At 38.1% G+C, this 24,783-nt stretch overlaps 1 protein-coding gene across 4 annotated transcripts in view; it reads left to right on the top strand.

Annotated features, from left to right (window-relative positions):
- The window catches only part of thrb (thyroid hormone receptor beta), a 117,782-nt gene that overhangs the window by 40,185 nt on the left and 52,814 nt on the right, over positions 1 to 24,783 (top strand). The window lies entirely within an intron of this gene.

Raw genomic sequence — 24,783 nt, 5'->3', positions numbered from 1 at the left:
AGCTCTCCACCTGTGGTTACAAACAGTTTCTTGTTAGTATGTTTCTCTTGGGCAAATGCAAGCATTCTATATCTTTCATTCCATTTAAATATAATTACGTTTCATTCGGTAAATCAGCACAGTTTTGGATGTGCGCAAATGCTCAAGGGAACCGCAGAGTATGACGTAAGAGGGAACCTGGAATGAATCAAAATCAAATAAAGCAAAACAAAGGAGATCAAAAATTGTGACGTTTCTTCCTCTCCACCATAGCTCTCAAATTGTATTTGCTTTTATTCAGAATTAAGGAATCCTGGCATAGAGCGGCACGCATGGCTATTAGACGAGCTCTCCACGCCTTCGTTGGACTGCGCCCATCTTTTTCCAAGCAGCTCCTTGTGCAAGGGCTAGGCTGTTTGATAGTAGAAATAGTAATGGCCATGGTAGCTTTATGTATCTTACACTTACACTGTGGTCTGTCTTACATGTTTGATTCTGATTGGCTGGAAGGTTTGCATTTAAATGTTGAATGCACAGATAGATCGAGTCACCACTCTAAATGAATCTGCTAGGCGTTTCTTTGCCTCTAAACCATGCCCCAAAATGCGGTAGTATAAAGTAGGGCTGTCACTAACGATTACTTTGATAATCAAGTAATCTGTGGATTATTCTGACAATTAATTGAGTAATCGGATAATTATAATTGTAGCAATAAAAAACTTAAGTGAACAATAGCCTTTACAATGACTTAAAATACATATATAATAGCAATGAGGCAATAATAATTAGTTTAAATAAAGTATCAAAAACAATCATATGGTTTTATTGAACCAAACTGTTAAAATACATAATGTATTATAAACAACAGAGCTAATGTGCGTTACGCATTAAAACAAATGCCTGCAGAGGGCGGCAACGGTCTGACGATTATTTTTACACTTTACTCCGCAATCCGTGTTTAATACAGTCAGTATTAACATTTAATTCTAATATCCAGTCCACTTAATCTTTAATATTGGGCCATTTCTTTATCATAGAAACGCTACAGCCACTATAATTTCTTGAATATGTGGACAAACAAAATGTGTAAATGTGTAAAAGAGTGAGGGTTTAAACCACTGATCTATAATAGAGAATTACAGTATATAGATCAGTGGTGAACTTTTATTTTGAAATTGCGTTGAACAGTTAGTGTATTTAGAAAGCTAATGTTGTATTCTCCTGTTTCGGCATAGGGTTATAAATGATTTACCTTACAAATCTGATGAAATAGCGCACATTGCGTTCCCAGATGAACGTTACAATAAATCGAAACTCACAACAACATGCAGAGATGGAGTTTGAGACGCTCCACACATGAAAATAATAAGAGTTTGTGGAGCAGTACTGTAAACGGAGCCACTCTGAGATGCACGTATGTAACCTACACACATGTGAATAACTAAAGCACATATATTAAATCTGCATCGGATATATTTATTTCTATATGAATTCTTAATAGCATTATGCTTTATTATGAACTTTAAATGGGTTTAATATATGGAATGCGACACTTCCGGTATTTTGCAGATTACTCAACACAGGCAAAATGCGATCAGATTTTTAAAAATTTTATAGAATCGAGGAATTGTTCCAGCCCTAATATGAAGAACAAGAGGCAGTTTAGTGATTTACAGTTACAGTTTTCGTATTATTATTATTATTATTTTTATTTTTATTTTTTTATTTAATTAAACAAGGCCTTGGTATTTTGTTTGATAGAAAAGTTGTGGTATGACTCCATCTTTAGGATAATTTTGGATGAATTATTTTTAGTGGCAGGTTGCTTGGCAATCTCATAGCTTATTGCTTTAATATTATGCAAACCCATATAGCTATAGCTAGTCATATGGCTAGTTCTTTCATGAAACTCTACATGGCTGATGTGTGTTAACGTAACTGATGCTATTCACAGCCTTATACGTCTTGGCACAAGCTGACTGGTTCATGTCGCGTACACAACCAATGAGTTTGCACCTTTACCTTTAATTGGCCTTTTTTACGAAGCCTTGCTTGTTTTTATTTTAAAAGCCTAAAACCAAAAACTGTCATAATTTAGATATAAAAGGCCATTTTTATCTTGGGCAGTGTAGACTGTCACTGTTTATAACTGCTGTTTTGGCGAAAATGCAGAACTCAAATCGCTGATAGACTCGCGCTGAACTTGAAGTGATTGACAGCTCCAGTGATTATACAGTAAAGGGAGCGTTCTTTAATTGCTTTCTGTATATAATCATATTTAATCATGATTCATATTCTGCTAAGAGGAGCAGTACGAAGTTGATGATGTCACTGGCTTGATTTTCTGATGCGCAAATGTCATTCGCATATCTTTCCGTAAAGGTCTGTGTCAAATTGCGACTGGTTTGCCAAAGGAGCTTGTTTCACGTATTTCATGTATTTGAAAATAAACAGGCACCTTTCTAATACAAGGATCCTTTGGAAAATAATGTTATTTTTAGTCCAGTGATCCTGTTGTATTTTTCCTGTGTGTCAGTTTACTAATGCGTCAGTGGGCGGGTCAAAGAAGCAATTGATCTGTATCATCTTAACCAGTCAAAAGATCAGGGAAAATTTGATTTTCTCAATTCATGTCCAAATTCAAGTTTTTAAATGTGCAAAAAAATGCACAAACCACTTTTCTTTGAATTTCCAAATGAAAACTATTATGATATATACAGTAAGTATTTGTATACATATAAATATACAATATAAAACTAAGTGTACTGTATAAATAAAAAAAAATAGCACTTAGCGTATCTGTCTGCAAATGGAAAAAAACTCTACTAGAGGCCAAAAATTGAGAGGGATGGATAACAATAGTAATAATGGCCGATCTCGCCTAGGGCACTGTGTGAGTCAGGACCGCCGCTGCTTGTTGCAATCAGTTAGAGACATGCTACAACCAATGACATTACTTGAAAACCGGCTTGACGAATCTTCACATTCAAAGTTTGAGTCTTTAAACAGTATGAATTGTCCAGGATCTTGATCAGTACAGTGTTCCAGTCATGAGCAAATGATAATGTGGAGTCAGCTGTGATATTAAAACTGTTCATGTGTGCAAGTCACAAGAACTTCGGGAAAAAAATACCAGCTTTATATTCTGGGAAATTTTGTTACTGGTTAATAAAAACAATGAGGTTGTGCTATACTGCATATTGCAAATTTAGTTGCTTTGCTGTGTGAATCTAACAGCAGTCTTTTGAATTCACAACATGCCAAGGCTGTCTGAATTTAAAGTACTGATAAATTCCATCTGTTACTTGCTCAAATCAGCAATACTGATGGAATTTATCATTCTGGGCAATCTGGTGTTGTAAAAAGGAAACCAAAAAATTCCAAACACTGTGGAGCAGCTGCTGTTAAAGAATATGTGAGGTTTTTTTGTTTGCACGGGTTAATGTTGTACAGCAAACAAGAGGAAAAGAGTGGATACAATTATGGAAGGATGAGTGTTATGAAAGAAAAATGAGAACAGTGAAGAGTGGACGAGAGCAGGCAAGCGTGTTACATAACTGCTCTGACATCTACATGCAGCCGGCTGTTCTAGGGCAGCGAGAGTCTCTCGACGGGGAAAATGTTCCAAATCAGGGCCATTCAGGGTGAGAGTGAATCACATGATAGCCAGCCTCAAAAGCGGCCTGCTTTTCATTCAGACATAAATTACTGCGCTCTCAAAACAGCATATTTATACGTCTTTCTTCAGTATTTGTCAAAGGGATCATATTTTTTAAATCGTTTTTTATTTAATTTTTTTCCAAGCTTTTTTGCACCAAAAAAGAGAGTAAAAATAAAATGTTTTGTCTATATAGGAGTTGTTACTATGTTGCTTGCAAAGTGCCTAACAGAAAAAAAATGCATGTACATGAACATATAAACCCTAGTAAAAAAAGTAACAGATTTAAAATGCATTTATTTTATACTAAGTATAATTCAAGTCTATTGACGCATTTACTGACATATCACTCGAGACTTAATGATATAAAAATTATAATTAAACTTTATTTGGAATACTACCTGTGCACGTCACGTCAGTATATCTTTAGTTTGACTTCAACACTACTTCCGCACAATTAAAGTGCATTAAGTGCAAAATGATATGTTCCAATTTAGCAGATTTTAAATATACCAGTTCAGTATATTAAAACTATTTATTAAGTACATAATATGATTAGATAAGATTATAGAAAAGATTCTAGAAAATTAATAAATACAAAACTGATAGACTGAAATGGGAGGGTACAGATAAAAACTCAGGACTACACTAGCATATAGATGGCTTTAAAGCAAATGAGCATGAATCGAAATTCAAAGAACTCTATTTTGTCTTGCATGGGATGTTTAATGTGTTGTTTCTTTTGAGCTGGTGTTGGATGTACTCTCAGCAGTGTCTGCAATGAATCTCAACACTGCTCTCTATGCATTGACTATACCAGTGTTTGTCTTCTTTCTTAGAGATTAATGGCAAACACCTCATGGTGAATGCACGGCTTGCATCACGTCACAGCTCTGTTGGCACAGCTGACCTCTCACCAGCCCTTCTCTTCTGTATTACTGCCATATGCTCTCACTGTAATTTACGGGTCACAGTAGGGGTAGGCAGATGGACCAAAATATGATGTCCTGCTATGTTAAAGTATTATTATTATCGTGTGTGATTATTTGCATCATTGTAATGTTATATATCACAACGTATTAGGGCCGTAACCACCATAGACTTTGAAGGGGTCAAGTCCTCCCTAATAATTCAGATATGGCCACAATGTCTCCCTGAATATTTGATTTGTTTTTATTAGTCAATTATTTTAGGCTGGTCTGCCTCAGCACTCATCAATTATACAGTGCCTGAGGTGGGCAATTTTAATGGTAAAAGTGTGTTCGGTATGATGCAGGTAGTTAAATATTTCACAGAAATATCAAGTGATACAAACTATTCAAATTTTTTGTCATATTTCACCATTTTGTACTGGAAATAGCCTATATTGTTTATGTAGTCTAATTCATGCCTAATTCATGTAATGTAATTCTTGATTGAATGTGAGAAGCAAAAAAAACTTTAACAGAGCTGTTTAGGCATATTAGGCATACAATTAAGAGTGCATGTGCATATTTTAAATTCTTCAAATGTATAACATTACAACTGACTCTGGTTCTTTTATTTTCCTTATGACAGCAGCTTCACCCCAACTCCCCAAAGAAATCTAGGTTTTTTTTTTTTTTTTTGGTTTTTTTTTTTTTAGCAGTGGTTACAGCCTTGCAATATAGTTATTTTTTCTATCTATATATTACATAGAGGAGTGAAGCATGGATTACATCTATTTTATTTGTGATGATTTTCAGTCTGAAACTATTTTGATTATATGATTTTAATATTATTATTAAAATCATAATGCATGTTATGCTTTTAGGTTTTATCTAATATCACTTACAAACAAATCACCTCTTACACTATTGGTTGTAAGAATAAGTCAGGATGGTCAAACAGCTGACTAGTCAGCTAGTAAGTTTGACTACTGTGTTAATCGATAATTTAGTCTTTGTCTGTGATGTTTGTAATCAGTTACTGTTATCACGCTAACGCACACTACAGCCTTATCAGAAAACCCACCAATTGGTCCAAAAAAAGTACCACATTTTTTTTGTAAAGGGTAGTGGCTCTATAAAGACAGGATTTTCCTAATAAAGTCAAAACAGCTAGACTGAGTTTTAACTTTTACAGTTTATTCATCCTTTTTTTTTTTGGAGGGATTCTTTTGTGCTGACACATTTTATTGGTCATTAAAGTTTTCTCGAAACCACTGAAAACACTTTCACGTGTTTTGATGCATGAGATCCGGATTTGATTCCCAAGTGCTGTCCACCCCTCCCTTTATGTGGTGTCATATTTATTTCCACAGGCCAGCTCCTCATGAATGGTACACAGGAAAAATCCTGCCGTGTTGTGCTGTATGTGCTAATGCATGTACTGCATACAAACTCTGTGACTAGGACCGTGCCAGTGAAATAAGCTTCCTGATCCCCAGGAATTCTCTTTGTGCTTTCAGGCTCTAAATGACATGAGCCAGTTGCTGGTTTTAGATTGATCTTTTCTCTGCTATATGAGACGCACAAAGTGTATGCCTGTGCTGAAAGATGTTCAAATGATTCGGAGACTTATCTTTCCAGAATGTTTGGAGGGCGCTGGGTGATAACATAGCCCCTAGCCAGCTTATTATTCGTGTTCTTGGCCTTAACAGAAGCTGGAATCAGTTAGGACAGATTTAGGAGACACTGAAGGACTTACTTCAAATACCTAACATTTTATTGAATAGGAGATTAAAAGGCTAAATGACAGCACAGACGTGAGGAAATGCACTTCTTTTAAACAAGTTCTAGCTGGAGAAGTTCAGTTTGAAAGGTGCCGTCTTTCCTGATTGATGCTCAGGTCTGCTGCGTGGTTGTTGTAAGTCACATGAGTGGTAAATTCCATGTGATTCTTTAATTATGAAATTTAAGTTTTGATATAATTACAGTGGGAATTTTACAAAATATCTTAATGGAACATGACCTTTACTTAATTTCCTAATGATTTTTGGCATAAAAGAAAAATCAATAATTTTGACCCATACAATGTATTTTTGGCTATTGCTACAAATATACCCCAGCGACTTAAGACTGGTTTTGTGGTCCAGGGTCACAAATGGCCCAATGATTTCCACAGTGTGGAAAATGCACACAGGATCGTAGAATTGTGTAGTCATAAAAATGGAATTTACTGTTTAATGCAGAATGTTATGGGATGTGCCAAAATTTCGATGATTAAATCAAAATTATGGCTGTGCACTTAATCAAATTATGATATGGACTAATGTCTGGGAATATTAAACCACAAAAAGACTATTTAAACATTAAGTCACCTTGCTGTGCATCTCTTTGTGTGATGCAGCAGTTTTTGCTTTTCATTTGCCAAAAATGAAAGGAATTATTCAAATTTAATGTAATTAATTTCAATCCAGAAAGATTAAAATGGAAAACATTTGGGTAAAAAAATTAAATGGAATGTGGGGAAATAATAAAACAGATTTCATAGGGCCCTACATTTATTGTACCAACAGCTAACAACAGCAAGTAGCAAATCATTTATGACTGATCTTCCTGTCTCAATAGGAAATGTGTTTAATGGGTTCTTTAACATTTGAGCATTCATGTGCATGTCCTGGACTAGTAATCTAAAAGAGTCCTTTGTTTCCCATAAAACCTTTAATACTCTACTGAGCGTGTGCTAACCTTTGAGTGCGGGGTGATGCATTGCTTACATATGTGTGCTGAGTAGTTTATAGTAGTAATGTCAGTCTCCAGAGGTCACTGTAATTGCTTAAATTGTCTGGGATTGTAAAATGGGACTGCTGCGTCTAAGAAATCCTGGTACAGTGTTTTGTTGTTAAAATGTGTTTGATTTTGGGACAGCCTTTACAACAGTGGTGCACCTGTGACGCCCTAAAACACTCCTTTCCAGACTGCTAGGTTTTGGGGCAAGGGCAGGTCTGATTCCAGCTCTGCTCATTCTGGGCAGCCTCTCAGCCAACTTCGGGAAGGGCATCCTGGAATACTTTTTACACAGTAGAAGTAGTTAAAGTAGTTCCCATGTTTGTTAATGCTAGACACCTGTTGGCTGCTTTTCATTGATTGTCTGTTTCAGAACTATGCATGTAAATACTATGTACTTACTATAGTAAGTACATTTACAATATTGCATGTTGGCAAGTGTTTTTATTCAAAGCCACTTACATTGCATTTGTAGTATACTATAGTTTTTATTTAGTTTGTGTTCACAGGTCACTTCTAGCATTATGCACTTTCCTTTTTGGGCTACAGGTATGCGTGTAATAAATAATAATAATAATTATTATTTTATCAGTATTATTGTTCGTTTTTTCCTCCCTTTTTAAAAGAAACACTGAAAGACCAACAATATCTTAAGCCCCAGCACTAATCTTAAGTTCATTTAAAATGACAAATATGCATTCATAAATGGTTATTATGGGCACCATAATATTATAATTAGGGGTCAACTGATTATCAGTGCCGATATTAGGCATTTTCATGATTATTGGTATCGGTCATTTTCAATACCGATTCGCTGATAAAATAATTCAATTTTGAAACGTGGACGCTCGTCCCAGAGCCTGCGCTACACAAGCTTTTGTGCTTATAAAGTAAACAAATTTTTATTTTCCAAAAAATAAAAAAAGACCTATCGTTTCGCTAGATAAGACCCTTCTTTCTCGGCTGGGATCGTTTACAACCGCATTTGGGATCGTTTGAAGCCGCATTTAAACTGCATTTTGGAAGTTCAAAATCAGGGCACCATATCAGTCCATTATATGGAGAAAAATCCTGAAATGTTTTCCTCAAAAACCATCATTTCTTCACGATCTAAGACAGAAAGACATGAACTCATCTTGGATGATAAGGGGGTAAGTCAATTTTTTGTAAATTGTTGTTCTGAAAGTGGTGTTCTCCTTTAATTTTCATTTTTTACACCAGACATATATATCGGTTCAAAGTATTGGTTATCGGTCTACTTGATCTGCAATAATCGGTATCAGCATTGACCCTGAAAAACACATATCGGTCGACCCCTAATTATAATACCTTAATATTATAATGCTTGACGGACTGATGTTAAGAGTGTACTTTCAAACATTTAAGCTTTTTATATATAGCCTATATATTTTTTTAAAAACAGCACTTGCATGCTGTGGAGTAAAATATGTCGTAAAAAATTAGTTCACCCCAAAATGGAATATTCTGTCATTATTTACCTTTGGACATTCCAAACCTGTATGCTTTTCTCATTCTGTGGAACAGGTTCCAGTTGATCTCCATAGTATAGATAAAAAATTCTGTATCAAACTGTTACGAACATTCTTCAAACTATCTTTTGTGTTCCTCAGCAGAATGACATGCATGCAGGTTTGGAATGGCATCAGTAAATGATGACAGAATCGTCACTTTTTTTGTGGAGTATTCTTTAATAAAACCCATGTCTGAGTTATATGAGACTGTTAAGACTTGCAGACTCATATTCATAGATTTATAGTTTGTGTTTGTTGAGAGATAAAAATGTCAAAGCACTAAGCACTGTGGCTAGACGAGGTCAGTGAAAGCACAGATGGCTGGTCCATGAACCCTGCCGCCTGCTCATACATCTTACTGTCTCGCTCTCACTCTCTCTGTCAGATCGCCTTGCTTTTAATCCCAGAGGCTTGCACAGAAAAGCATTTTTTATCTCTCTTGCATTAGCTGTTTTTGTCTCTGAATGCAGTACTGTGGTTAAAAGGCTCTGGTTAATACAAAATATTTCAACCATGTAGGGTTGTGCCGATAGACAATATTCGACGCGTATTGAAGATAGTCAGAGATATCGCCTGTTGCTGATGCCTTTGACGATAGCAAGATGATTATTATTATCATCCGTCAAAAATAGACTAGGCGCCTAACTTTAGCTATGCAGTGCAGAGAGCAGCTTCTGGGGCGCTTCAGAAAATTGCCGCGAGTTGGCTGGTATAAACACAAGCACTGACAAGATTGGCCGCATCACAGAGACGGTGCCAGGACACCTCCATCAGGTGCCATTTAAATTTCTACTCGGGGCACAGATCACGGTGAGCGGTAGGGGGTGTTTGTTTCTGGGTGGGAAGCATGCAATCTGCGATTGCGTGCAGTTGCTGATGCTTGCAAATTCAGCACATTCAGCAAGGAGGGGAAAGTAACCCCTTTGCGCCACAGACCACAGACATGTGCAGTGTAAATAAGGGGTTAGAGATTTATTCATCATACAGTGATGCAACTATTCTATTCACCTATGGTACCGGGAGTGTTTTTAAAGTGCATAAACTCGCGCTAGGCTAGGCTAGGCTAGGCTAGCCATTATGTTAATGTTCTTCGCTCATTTTCTGTAGCTGTTTTTTGTGCTTTTTGAATAACTAAGGAAACGTAAGCATTAGTAACTTACAATGTTTCTATTAAACTGTTATCATGTTAAACACAAATTAAGTCATATTGAAAACATTAGGCTGCTTTTAGCATTATGCTGGTGTTGGTTCACTTTCCTTTAATGAAACCAAGTAATTAATTAAATAAATGAGCACGATAATATCGTGTATCGGCGATCTCACAGGCTGACAATAGGACGATGTGAAAATTGAGCGTATCGCCCAACACTACAACCATATGCCGCTTCTGATGAAATCAGACCAAATACCACCCAGTATGTGACAGACCCATCATGACCGTATTTACTTAGATTCACTGACATGACTCCTGGAGACTTATGAAGGTACCACACCATACTGTAGTTTAAACTGGTTTTGAGAATAGCACACTTGGCTTTACACTTTTTTTGAAGAAAGAAAGAAAGGATTCTTCTGCAGTGAGAAAAACTTTTTCTTAAATAGCACACACATAAGCAAGAACACTCAATTTTTGGTGAATGATTGGTGAGTTTTCCTACAACCCATGACAATTTGTATGAATTATGGGCATTGAATGGTACATAATCATCTAGGTACGATTAAGGGTTGCATGATTACTAATTTCTGCTAGTTGGCTATACTTCTCAAAACGATACCTGATTTACTGGAGTGCTTGTGGTTTGTTACATGGAAAAAGGAATAGTTTATATCTACAAGTGTTTATTTAACTAATAGTTCAATGTTTTAAACAATAACGTCTCTTGTACATGTATTGTAAAAACAACAACTGCCTTGTTAACATCTGCTTTGACACTGAAAAATATGTGCATGCAATAACAGATCTGTACTCACATTACTTAGATGCTCCCTGAACTATTAAAAATCGTTTCGTAGTCTATTTGCTTCCATTGTCCTTCTGTCTTTGGTCTCAGTCATGGCTCGCTGGTTTGCGTAAAGACAAACAAGCTCATCAACTTGTTACATTTTAAACATTTGCGGAGTAACACGTTTGACTCTTCTCTTGAGAAACTCTCTTTTCTTGCAGTTGCAGTTGCTCATCCTTCTCTCTGATTTTCTTCTTTTGCATCACAGAAGTACCATGGTGTCATTTGAAGCGCCTTAGAGTAATGTCAAAATGCTTTAGCAAATGTGGAAATCATTGAATACTGTAATGCCTGTTCTGGATAAACCAGTAAATTAAGTACTTCACATATCCAAGATCTCATATAATTATTTTCTTTTTCACAAACCAAAAGAAGTTTGGCAACTTGACATCGTTCAACTCAAGCAAAAAGAAAAAAGACTCAAGCAAAGGCTCAAGCAAAGCAAAAGACTCAACAGTAAAAATAATATTATAAAACAGATGGTTCTGTTTTTCTTATTGGATAAGCTGCATTTGAAGTCTAACATAAGAATAGCACAACACAAGTGTAGCATAAATACACCTGTGACCGCACACCAGTCTGTGATCGTTTTTCTTGTCTTTACTTGTTCGGCACACATTCAGCTCTGTACTGTATTTTCACATTGCTTAATGTTTTTGCTCTTGTATGTAACATAATAGAGTCTTGTCCACTGATGTGCAAATAGTATACCATGGCATCTGATGCATCACCATTGTACGGCCACAGTATTTTTAGTAAGTCCCATATGTAAATATTCCGTAGGATATAAACAAATCAACATTAAAGTAACTGCCTTTCAAGTTAGAATGATGTCAACAACAACAACAACAACAACATTTATTGCCCAGGTATGCATAAGATACAAGGAATTTTTTGCCGGTATGAGGCCTCCCACACACACACACAAAACAGGAACAACAACAACAAAACTTTTACAGCATACAAAATTACAGTAATACAGTATTCACAGAAATTACATGGTGGAATTTAGAATCTTTATAGCTACTGGAATTTTTTTTCTGAAATCTGGTAGTTCTCATTTTAACCAGACTATAACGCCTTCCAGAAGGTAGAAGTCTGAAAAGATTGAATGCAGGATGTAAAGGATCACGAACAATCCCCTGAACCAGTTTCTTAACCCTTGATAAATAGAGATCTTGCAGGAAAGGTAAATCAGTCCCAATAATGTGTTCTGCCATTCTCACTACTCTCTCTTATATATATGTATATATATATATAATATGCTGTAGTGGACAGCACATTCCAGGGCCCAGTTTATTGGTGGGGCCCTCCCTGACCACAATAGTGGACAGAGGTTTGCTACATTTTGATTGGATCTTGGTGAACTAACATAAACAAACTGTCCAACGCCATCAGATGAAGATGCCAGGATAACAGCCAGACATCTCTTAGAGCACAAGACGACCACCTTTGGTACAAAGCCCGGGAAGGACAGAACTTCCTATTGGTCAAAATGCAGTTTGTGCCCTTCACCCACCTTGAGACTGATTCCTAAGGGTTTGGTCTGTGACTGACCATAAAAATTCCTTAGGACCTCCAGATGCAGCAGCAGTGGGTGAAACTAAAAGAGATCATGGAGATCCATCCAAATCCATTCTTAACTGTTTTCAAACCTTAAATCTGATGCACACTACAACACACACATCTTATACTTATTCAGAGAAATAAGTACTCCTTGTGACAGCAATGTGTAGTGCAACATCTTACACAAACTTAGCTGTTAATGGATAAATGAATGCATGCATGACAGTTCAATCTTTTCCCATCATGTTTGGACGTAACATTGGCAAATGCATTATGGTAATGGTTTGGAAAGTGATAAATGCACCAGTAAAACTTTAGTGACACTTTTCTAATCCTGTGTTTGGACTATGCAAATAAATTCCACAGGAGGAAAGAAGGGTGGGCAACCATGTGTCCCCCCCACTCTGATGGAACCAGCCAATCATAGCACGGAAATGGAGAAGCGCCAAATTGCAATTTCCTCCTCATCAGAAAGGGATAAAGGTACCCTTCCAAAAGACACTCCTTGTTCTGAGTCTGCCACCCGTCAGGGTGAGACAGTAGCAGGTACAACCTCTGTTCTGAGTCTGAGCACTGCGACGAGGGTGAGACAATAGCAGAAACCCCTCCGTTCTGAGTCTCCAGCCTGCAAAGGTGAGACAATAACAGATACCGAGTCCAAGTCTCCAGCTTTTGAGGCAGCAACAGATACGACCACGTTCTGAGCCTCCAGCCTGCGAGGGTAGAGATAATCTACGTTCAGAGTCTTCGTCCAGTGAGACAACAACAGATGCAGCGTCCTGAGTCTCCATCCTAGAGAGAAGCGGATTGACTAAGTTCTGAGTCTCTAGCCCGGAGAGGCAGAAGAGACACAGACATTTGCAACAAGGCTAAGCTCCGGCGAGCAAACCTTCACTTCAGGTACTTTAGCTTGCGTGTTCCAAGCTAAGGACCTTCAGCACCTACTCCAGGGCCACATCTGCGTGTTCCAGATCTTAGGACCCTTGGTGCTCCAGGAGATCAGCATCCTACAGTGCTTCATCTTCAAGGCTGTCAAAACGGATTCCTGCTCCTTTTCCCACTGTACTGCCACCAGCGCAACCAGTGGAAGAAGTCACTGCCACCGGACTGCTCACTCAACCACAGCGAATGTAAATATCACTTCCAAACCTCTTCCAGAGACCTTGGCATTGTTGTATATTATCAGTATATGATTTTCTAATTTACATTAGGTATTATATAGCTGATTGCAGTTGATAACAAATCTTACACGTATTTGTTTGATGCATAATAAGGTTCTTCACCTTATTTGTTTCAGAGTTGCAACAGTTTATCTTTCTAGGTAACGTAGCTCTGACATAGCAACTCCCAACATAATCACTTGCATTTTATGCATCTTATGCACTTTATTTCTTTTTCATTCATGGTGTTCATGTAGTAGTTGTTGATTACTCTTGTCTATCTTTTGTTAATAAAATCTATTTTATTACACCGTGTGTCTTCCTTGTGTTGATAATACAGTAAGAGGTTCTACAAGTTAGAGATCTCACCAATCTTTCTTATGTGATGTACTCATAACCACACATTAATTGACACGTGATCCGAGAATCATAACGTCAGCTGTGACAGGAGTACCCATCACTACCCTATTTCACCTCCCAAGGTTGGCGAAAGTTAAATTCACTGCCTTAATTAGCGTCCCTAGGTTGGCGAAAGCGAAATTTATTACAATGCAGTACATAGGCTACAAAATAAATACTTAATATATATATGATTTAATTATCAGATAAACAAGTGAAAAAACAGTGCGACATGTAACGTAGCCTATATATGCTGAGTTGCAGTTCATTTTGTGACAGCAAGGAAACTCAAGCGACATCCTATTTGTGTTCTTTATTTTACAAAAGAACTTTTACAGTGATGCATTATTAACAAGACAGTAAATGACAATGTTTTCTGTTGATTTTGCTGGTATAAGGAAACAGTTAAAGTAATCAGCCTGAACTCTGTTTTTATCCGGTTCATGACAGTTAGGGTATGTCGAAAAACTCCCATCTCATGTTCTCTCATGTTCTCCCTCAACTTCAAAATTGTCCTATATCGCTAGTTTACCTTTTTAGTTAAGGGTGTTTGATCTTTTTTGCATGTTCACTTTGCAAAGACTGGGTCAGTACTTCTGCAGTGATGTAGAATGATTTTTTGAGTTTTTCAACACCCTAACTGTCTTGAACCACAATACACAGAGTTCAGGGACAGCAAGACAAGACGAGCATTTGAGAATAAAAAGTATTTCAAATGTATTTTTTGAATTAAAATAACAGATCGTTTTGCTAGATAAGATCCTACTTTCTTGGCTAGGATTGTTTACAACCGCATTTGGGATCGTTTGAAACCGCATCTGAACTGCATTTTGGAAGTTAAAACTCGGGGTGTAACATATCGTGCGAGGAAGGGGCGAACGAAGACGTAGGTCAAAGATAAAGTCTTTATTGTATTCCGCAGATAATTCCAAAACAGGTAAATCCACAGGAGGACAGTAGATACACGCATACATTGAGACTGGACACCAAACACTGAACAGAATGCAACTTATAAAGACAGGTGATAACGATGAACTAAATTAAGGCACAGGTGATACAAGGTAACCTAATGATGGCTAAACGAGGACAGGAAACAGGAACGACCAAATATGGGCACAAGAGGAAGAAACCAAATTAAACAGTGCGCGTCTCGCACCGTAACATATCCACTGGGGAGTGGGGGTGGCCGCCCTGGAGGCTGGTGCAGGGCTGGTGCAGGGCAGACACAGGGCGGAGAGTAGAAAGGCCTCCAGGGCAAATCAGGAAGCCATGGCGGATCACACAGTTCGGGAGGCCATGGTAGAGCAGGGAGCCATGGCAGATCAGGGAGATCGGGAAGCCATGGCGGAGCAGGCAGTTTGGGAAGCCATGGCGGAGCAGGCGGTTCAGGCATATGGACCCCCCCAAAAAAAAAAAAAAAACTTTTCTTGGGGGAAATTAGGGTTCTACAGGCCTGGGACAGTTCAGGAGGTGCGGGCTCTGGAGGGCGCTCAGGAGGTGAGCGCTCTGGAAGTGCTGGCACTGGAGGGTGCTTTGGAGGGTGCTCGGAAGGAGCGGGCTCAGGAGGTTTTGGCTTTGGAGTGGGCGCTGGAGGGCTGGACGGGACCAGCGGAGACGTAGGAGGGCTGGGCGGGACCAGCGGAGACGAAGGAGAAGGAGAGAGGATAGGGGCATCAAACCCCATGGGGAGCGCCAGGTCCATAATGTCCTCAATGTTAAGGTGGCTTACCACATGAGAGGCCAGCGGTCCTGAGCGAGCGGCAGCCGGCGGGTTTGAGTGAGCCGCAGCTGGCGGTTCTCGGTCTGGGACGGCCGGTGAGCTGGTTCTGGATTGGGGCCGGATGCTCTCCAGACACCAGAGGATCCCTTTCCTCCAGCTCAGTCTTGTGGTGTCTGGGAGGTCCACAGGACGGTAGTAATTCGCCCCAATCCAGAACAGAGAGTTGAGCATGGCGTTGTCCAGCGACGACATAGTGGCCAGCCCGCAGAACTCCTGGGCGTACTCCACGAATGGGAGATTTCTGTAGGCTAAGGCAGAGAAGCGAGCGGCAACCTCCATAATTAAACTGGTCCGGTCCTCTGTCACGTACCGTGCAAGGGAGGGGGCGAACGAAGACGAAGGTCAAAGATAAAGTCTTTATTATATTCCACAGATAATTCCAAAACGGGTAAATCCACAGGAGGAGAGGAGATACACACATACATTGATGAGACCGGACCCCAAACACTGAACAGAATGCAACTTTCTAAAGACAGGTGATAAGTGATAACGATGAACTAAATTAAGGCACAGGTGATACAAGGTAAACTAATGATGACTAAACGAGGACAGGAAACAGGAACGACCAAATATGGGCACAAGAGGGAGAAACCAAACTAAACAGTCCACAGGGGTGTGACATGGGGCACCATGTCAGTTCATTATATGGAGAAAAATCCTGAAATGTTTTCCCAAAAAAAAAAAATTTCTTTACGACTGAAGTACGATCTGTAATTTTTGGTTCTAGAAGTGGACTTCTCCTTTAAGATGTATCTAGCCTTGTTGTATAATGCCCTGTCTCCTCTCTTCTATAAGCTCTTTAGTAGAAAACCATTGTTTATCATTATTAAATTTCCTACAAACAACGGAAGGAATACACATATTTTTGCAAAAACGTACAGTATATATATGCCGTAACAGTCTCCGTATACTCATCAAAATTGGCAGCTGCTGTTTCAAACACACTCCAATTTGTACAGTCCAAGCAAGCCTGCAACTTCAACTTAGCATCCTCTGTCCATCTCTTTGTAGAAAACTGCCAAGTCTTTGTTACAAAGCAGAAATGGATATTTCTAATTTTGTTGCATGAGGTTTGAATGCAGAAATCCTCTGATCATTCATTAGGCGTCATCAGTCCCTCAGCATGCTGCAGTTGTGTTTGTGTTGCTGAAGTGGTCACACTGTGGGTGGATGAGCAGCAGGGGAAGATTGTGGGTTTATTTTGCTGTTATTCACCACTGAAGTGCTGTGTGAAATGCACCGGCGTTTCTGCCCGTAACCTTGTTATTGGCATTTGCTTGTACACATTCTGAGCTGTTTGTTTACTTCAAACTGTGATGTTGGATTGTATCGCCTGGTGTTATATGACCTTTATTGATAGATTTCTTAGCTGCTGTTCTCAGACTTGTCTTGCTATTGTTCTAAGTGCAGGTTTTATTGAAATAAGATGATAATCCAAGAAGGAGACCAGCCAGACAGGTAACACAAACGAAACCACTTAGCCAAGAACACTTAATGACCAACAAAGGATGAAGTGAAACACAGGGCGTTAAATACAAAATGTGCAACTAAACAAGACAGATGTGAACTTTTTTTTTTATTGTTCTTTTGTTGATTTTGATTGCTTCCATTGTTCTTTCAGATAAAAGCATCTGCTAAATGTCTAAATGTAAATGTAATGTGAACATAATCAAAAACCATGGCAACAAACACAGGAAGGGAAATGAAAACAATGAAAGCAAAATGCAAACTAAAAGTCCTTTTGAACACGTGACGAGAAATAAAGAGATTTTTTTATTAGACTACTTCATGACCCATCACAATTTTTTAGCACAGTTTTAAAAATCTCATACTCATTACTGAAACTGATTGAGACTATTAATGACAACAAGTAGCCTACTGCATGTGGAATTGACGTCTTTCGATTGACTGCACTTGAACCAATTGTAGTAATATAGACTAGGATGCATATTTGACAGCATTTGTTATTAATGACGCAGGTCCAGACACTGCACTGAGGTCAGTAATGAAACGTGAAAGAGAAGAGCATAATGTGAGCAATGGCTGTGCAATGTTTTGATTACATCAGACATTGGGAGACCGTAAAGCATGCATAAACCAGCCAACCCTCCTGCTATCAGTTTCCTTGAAAGGTCAGTACTTCTGAGAATGAAATGACTTCCCTGGGCCTCTTGTAAAAAGCAAGTTGTTCATACTGAAGAACAATCAACAATTCATTTGGTCAGATGATTGTTGTTTCAAGATTATACTGTAACAACATGAATGCTTCTATGTATCTACAGCTCATCTTATTGTAAATATTTAACTAATGCACTGCTTCAGCTGAGAGCTGAAAGATGCACACACTGTATAAGAGAGACGCACGTGGCAAGTTCAAGTTTTAAGATTCATATTACAGTGAAAAATAGAAGATTTGGCATGAATGAAATTCAGTGTACCAGCCATCAGTTGGCAACTGTGGAAGCTACAGAGCCAAGACACAGATCTAGATATAAAAGTCATAATATCACTTAATAATGAGCTTGCAGTATTTATTTGCTGCATGTGTAGGATTGAGGCATTGTTGCAAGCCAGACTTGAACCTACATCTCTTACCATGACGTACTATGGCTTGATGCATTTGTATTAGCTGACATCTGTTTTAGCTTGGATGTTTGTTTTGCTTGTTAATATATTTGTATAAAAATGTTGGAAGGGCATCGCCCAGCCTGAGGTTAAACTATCAAACTGAGTTTGGTGGATTATTCTGTCAACACTCGCCTAATATGCTTGCATTAGGCAGCATTCGTTTCCACGTTCTGAAAATGATGCATGTGTGCTTGTGTTCCCTTCGTCTCCCCATTCACAAACATAGTAGAAAACAGCTCATTAGTCAACCCATTACATGTGATTAAGAGTCTTCAGGGTAAACACACCACATCACATAAACAAATAGTTGTTTTTTTTCTCTTGTTTACTTTCTATTGCTTTCATGCTTTCATTTCTCTCTCTCTCTCTCTCACCACTTTAATTATGTGTGAAATGTTGCACATTTTGAAAGCTCAGTCTTGCTACTTCACAATGAACTTTTTTTTACTGTAATTTTAATTTAGTCATTTAGTAATTACAGTTCTGTTTATAAGCGTATATAACCCATTTTAACAAACTAAGAGGGATCATAAATTTGATTTAGTACTTTATTGAATAAGCTATTTTACATAACAGATGTTTACATACAGTATCTCACAAAAGTGAGTACACCCCTCAAATTTCAGCAATGTTTTTAGTATATCTTCTCAAGGAACAATACTATAGAAATGAAACTTGGATATCTTTTAGAGTAGTCAATGTGCAGTTTGTATAGCAGTGTATATTTACTGTCCCCTGAAAATAACTCAACATACAGCCATTATTGTCAAAATAGCTGGCAACAAAAGTGAGTACACCCTAAGTGATAACAGCACTAGGTCATTTAACCATGCAAAGCCACATGTCCTATTCATCATGTTCATGTTTTCTCTGCTTGACAGGACCATACAATGTTGTGTATCTTGTATTAGAGCAGTTAAAATTTGGTGCTTTGAGTACAATTCTCTCATACTGATCACTGGATGTTCAACAAGGCACCTCATGGCAAAGAACTCTCTGAAGATTTGAGAATTAGAATTGTTGCTCTCCACAAAATTGGCCTAGACTATAAGAGGTTCAGTAACAACCTGAAACTGAGTTACAGTACTGTGGCCAGGGTCATACAGAGGTTTTCCAAGATGGGTTCCATTCAGAATAGGCCTTGCAAGGGTCGATCAACGAAGTTGAGTGCTTGTTCTGTGCGTCAGGTGCAGAACCTGGCTTCAAAAAACAGATGCATGAGTGCTGCCAGCATTGCTTTAGAGGTTGCAGAAGTAGAAGGTCCGCTTGTCAGTGCTCAGACCATACGCTGCACACTGCATTCGGTTTGCACTGGTGTCATCCGAGAAGGAAGCCTCTTCTGAAGCTGGCTTATAAGAAAGCCCACAAACAATTTGCTGAAGACAACCTGTCCAAGAGCATGAATTACTGGAACTATGTCCTATGGTCTGATGAGACTAAGATAAACTTGTTTGGCTCAGATGGTGTCCAGCATGTGTGGTGATGCCCTGGTGAGAAGTACCAAGAAAAATTTCTCTCTCCTACAGTCAAGCATGGTGGTGGTAGCATCATGGTCTGGAGCTGCGTGAGTGCTGCTGGTACTGGGGGGGCTGCAGTTCATTGAGGGAAACATGGATTCCATTATGTACAGTACATTTCTGAAGTAGAACATGATGCCTTCAATTCAGAAACTGGGCCGAACGGCAATTTTCCAACATGATAATGACCCCAAACACACCACCAAGATGACAACTGCCTTGCTGAGGAAGGTGCAGGTGAAGGTGATCTGACTTGAACCCTATTGAGCACCTATTGGGCATCCTCAAGCGGAAGGTGGAGAAGCACCATGTGTCTAACATCCAGCAGCTCCATGATGTCATTATAGAGGATCTGAAGAGGATCCCAGCAACAACTTGTGCAGCTCTGGTGAATTCCATGCACAGAATAATTAAGGCAGTGCTAGATAACAATGGTTTGACCCAAAATATTGACACTTTGGACACAGGTTTGACAAGTTCACTTAGGGTGTACTCACTTTTGTTGCCAGCTGTTTTGACAGTTTGGCTGTATGTTGAGTTATTTTCAGGGGACAGTAAATATACACTGCTATACAAACTGCACATTGACTACTCTAAAATATATCCAAGTTTCATTTCTATAGTATTGTCCCTTGAGAAGATATACTAAAATGATTGCTGAAATGTGAGGGGTGTACTCACTTTTGTGAGATACTGTATACTTCACAAGATAAAATAACTGAACTGATAAAAAAAGACGGCATTCAAAAATGTAGGCTACATACTTTAGACTTGTAATGCTGTGTCATTACTTGGATGATTAACAACTGCCTTTTTTTTTTTTGTAATAGTTATGAGTTCCTTGCTTGTCCTAAGCAGTTTTTGTTTTCAGAAAAATCCTTCAGATCCAGATTTTTTTTTAGTTTTTTTGAGCATCTTCTGCATATTTGACACCTTTCCTACAGTGATGTTTTGTTTTTGAGATCCATCTTTTCACAATGAGGACAATTGAGGGACTCATAAACAACTATTACAAAAGGTTAAAACATTTACTGACGTAACATGATGAGTCAAGAGCTGGAGGGTGTAACTTTTTGAACTGGATGATCAGGGTAAATTGTAATTATTTTGTCTTCTGGGAAGCATGTTGGTATTTATGTTGCTTCTGAAAAGCAGTAATAAATAAATAAATAAATAAAAGTATGATCTTCCACAAAATAAGAAAAATGTACACGTTGGAAAGCGGTCAGATATGCAGAAGAATATGGGGAATACTGGAGAATCTTTCTGAAGAACAGCAGGCAGTTGAACTGCTCAGGACACTGAATCAATTATAAACTGACTTTAAATGGAAATTTGAGTTTTTACTATTGTCCTCTTGCATTATCGACAAACTATTTTCCAATACTGTGACGCTGCTTTGGCACGTTAAAAATGCTATATAAATAAAGGTTACTTGACTTGACAAACAGAAGACTCATGAACAACTATCACAAATGATGAAAACAGTTGTAGCTTGTCCTGGTAACAAAACGCAGTCTTAAGATTCAAAGGTATTTAGACTTTTAAATGGGGTCATTTTTAAAAAATCCGTTAAACATTTTTATGATCCCTTATGTTTTGATACAAAGTTCTGTCATGAAACTCAAATTGCTGCAGTTCTCAAAGCACATTTTTCATTGCATACAGCTGGTGCATCACATTTGGTTACAACACATTCGAGAATCAGTGGCATCAGTGACATCAAACTTGGCATGAGGCCTTGGCAATCCATTTATCTGAATTATATTTCAGAGCTTGGCTGATGGCTGGGTTTTCACTGTAAAAATGACACTTTTCTTTTAGCGGGTGAACTTCTTTTATAAGCCTGACTCACAATGAGTTACTAGTTTATATATTCCTTAAACCCAAACCATCTCCTTGAAGACCTTCCAAACTGTTTCTCTTACTTGAACGTGACTTGAGGCCAGATCACTCGAGTGGTTTGACTAGAACTGACTGAGGTGTTTTGAAAAGGCTCTTGAAGGACATCCTCCTCTGATGTTATGGGGAAGCAGTGTGGATTGTTCCATCTGGTGATCAGCAGAGGTCAAGCAGATGGTAATGCTCCTCAGGGGAGAGATGGGGCGGCAGGGAACGCCACATCTGGAAGGCTGGTTTCCTGAATCCCTGCGCTCTGCCATGAACATATCCTGCTATACAAACACAGACGGGGCTCGTACTTACTGCTTACTGTAAACTGGAGGCTGCATAATAGAGTCGTTATATATTACACTTTTGTTTTTGACAGTGTCTGTGAAAGTATCTTAAGGGTGAAGTGTGTGCATGCGTGTACTTTCACCCATCCCAAATTAATGTGTAGTCTTAACTAACAAGTAGGCCATTTGTAGGTTTAGGCTTTCTGAAGAGTGTAAACACTCACTGTAAAAAATGTCCCTGTAAAACGGTAATCTACTGGCAGCTGTGGTTGCCAGCATTATACTGTAAAAATACAGTGTGCTACTGTTTTTGAAATTAACAGCAAAATGCCATTTTGTCATCTACAGTATACAACTGTAATTTAGCAGCATATATCTGTTAAATTACATATTACACTGTAAAAAAAAATCCCTGTAAAAAACGGTAATCTACTGGCAGCTGTGGTTGCCAGCATTTTACTGTAAAAATACAATGTGCTACTGTTTTTGAAATTAACAGCAAAATGCCGTTTTGTCATCTACAGTATACTGTATCTGTTAAAATACATACTACTCATAATTCCATGATCTCAATTTTCAATGCATATTATACCCTGCATTTTCTATTTCTATTTTATTTTATTCTGATATAACACTAGATAAACTGTTACAATATTCCCTAAAACAGGCATGCATATAAACATACAAACATGCATAAGTCTTTATTTATTCATAAAATACAGATGTACTCTCAAATTAGGCTTCAGGGAACACCAGCTAATGTTTTTTTTTTTTTTTTTTAAACAAATGTTTTATAAAAGATATCAGATGAAATGACTATTGTCTTTAATTAATCGTACCTTTATGTTCCTTTTGGAGCTCAAATGTTTGGTTCCCATTTGTCTTCCATTGTATGGGCAAACATTTCTCTATGACAATATCTTAATTTGTCCTCTCAGAGAAAGTCCTACTGGTTTGAGACAGCATAAGGTTGAGTTAAGGATGAGATACTTCTGGACTGACGTTCTTCTTCATCATCTTGGGTCTTCTGTAGTTTTTCCAGTTATTTTAGACACCTCTTTTCTCCATGCAGCTTTGATCCTCTTTTCTGGATTTATTCCAATAAAGTATCTGAAAAATTAGAGGAGAAAAGCTTCAGAACATATTCTTGTGTATAATTTGATTTGGTCAAATTGAACTTTGTAACTAAAAACTAGCCGATAATTAAAGAAGTCCACTTCCAGAACAACAATTCACAAATAATTTACTCACCCCCTTGTCATCCAAGATGTTCATGTCTTTCTGTCTTCAGTTGTAAAGAAATTATGTGTTTTAAGGAAAGCATTTCAGGATTTTTCTCCATATAATGGACTTGATTGGTGCCCAGATTTTGAACTTCCAAAATGTAGTTTAAATACAGCTTCAATGAATTCTGAACGATCCCAGCCGAGGAAGAATCTAGCGAAAAGATTGGTCTTTTTTTTTTTGGAAAATAAAAATTTGTATACTTTTTAAACACAAAAGTTCGTGTAGCACAGGCTCTGAGATGCGCGTTCACGACACTACGTGCTATTGAATCGCGTCGAAAGGTCACGCTTTAACTACAGACCCAGTGTTTACAAAGCGAATGCGCAAAGACTAAGAAAGTGCAAGTAAGTCAAACGCTGTTTACAAACAAAAAGGTACAACGATGTCAGACGATTCTGAAGTTATAGGAGAAAAATAAGATGGAGTTTTTCTCCATACTCTATCTTTTTGAGCCGGAGTACACAGACGATGAACAGACGTGATTCATAGTAGTGATGGGAAGTTCGGATCATTTTACCGACTCGGACCTTTGAGTCTCGTTCAGCAAAATGAACAAATCTTTTTTCAAGTCATTTTGTTCATTTCGTTCATTTTAGCAAAATATAATTAAAATGTTACGTGTCACTTCCCTAATACATCTACTGCTTACACAAACGTTGATCACACTACAAACAAGACAAAACTATAATGCTATAAGAAACAGAAAAGATTCATTCATTGTTTACCTGGGTCTTTAGTCTATGATTAGCTCACCTCACCTCTTATCTGACAAGTTTGCAGGTTTGAGTCGTTCGTTCATCACGTGACAGACCCATAAGATGAACGAACGACTCAAAAAACCCGAAGACTCGAAAGAGGTGAACTAATTTCAGTGCAGAACTTAATAGGATGTTGCGCATGTGTGAATGAACGAATCACTCCCCGAGATGACTCATTCTTCCCGAGTCACATTAAAGATTTGTTTAAAATGAACAAATAGTTCAAGAACGACCTATCACTAATTCATAGCATTGTGGACGCGCATCCCAGAGCCTGTGCTACACAAGCTTTTGTGCTTAAAAAGTATACATTTTTATTTTTTGAAAAAAATGACCAATCATTTCAGTCAAAGACCCTTCTTCCTCGGCTGGGATCATTTAGAGCCCTTTGAAGCTGCATTTAAACTATATTTTAGAAGTTCAAAATCAGGGCACCAATGAAGTCCATTATATGGAGAAAAATCCTGAAATGCGTCCTCAAAAACCATAATTTCTGTACGACTGAAGACAGAAAGACATGAGCATCTTGGATAACAAGGAAGTGAGTAAATTATTTGTAAATTGTTGTTCTGGAAGTGGACTTCTCCTTTGACTGAAGCCTCGGAATACACTGCACAAGTCATAGAAAGTAATGTAGTAGCTTTGTTTTA

This window comes from Labeo rohita, chromosome 19 (assembly GCF_022985175.1).
Source record: "Labeo rohita strain BAU-BD-2019 chromosome 19, IGBB_LRoh.1.0, whole genome shotgun sequence".
Classification (NCBI taxonomy): Eukaryota; Metazoa; Chordata; class Actinopteri; order Cypriniformes; family Cyprinidae; genus Labeo; species Labeo rohita.
This window is presented reverse-complemented; position numbering and strand designations above follow the sequence as displayed.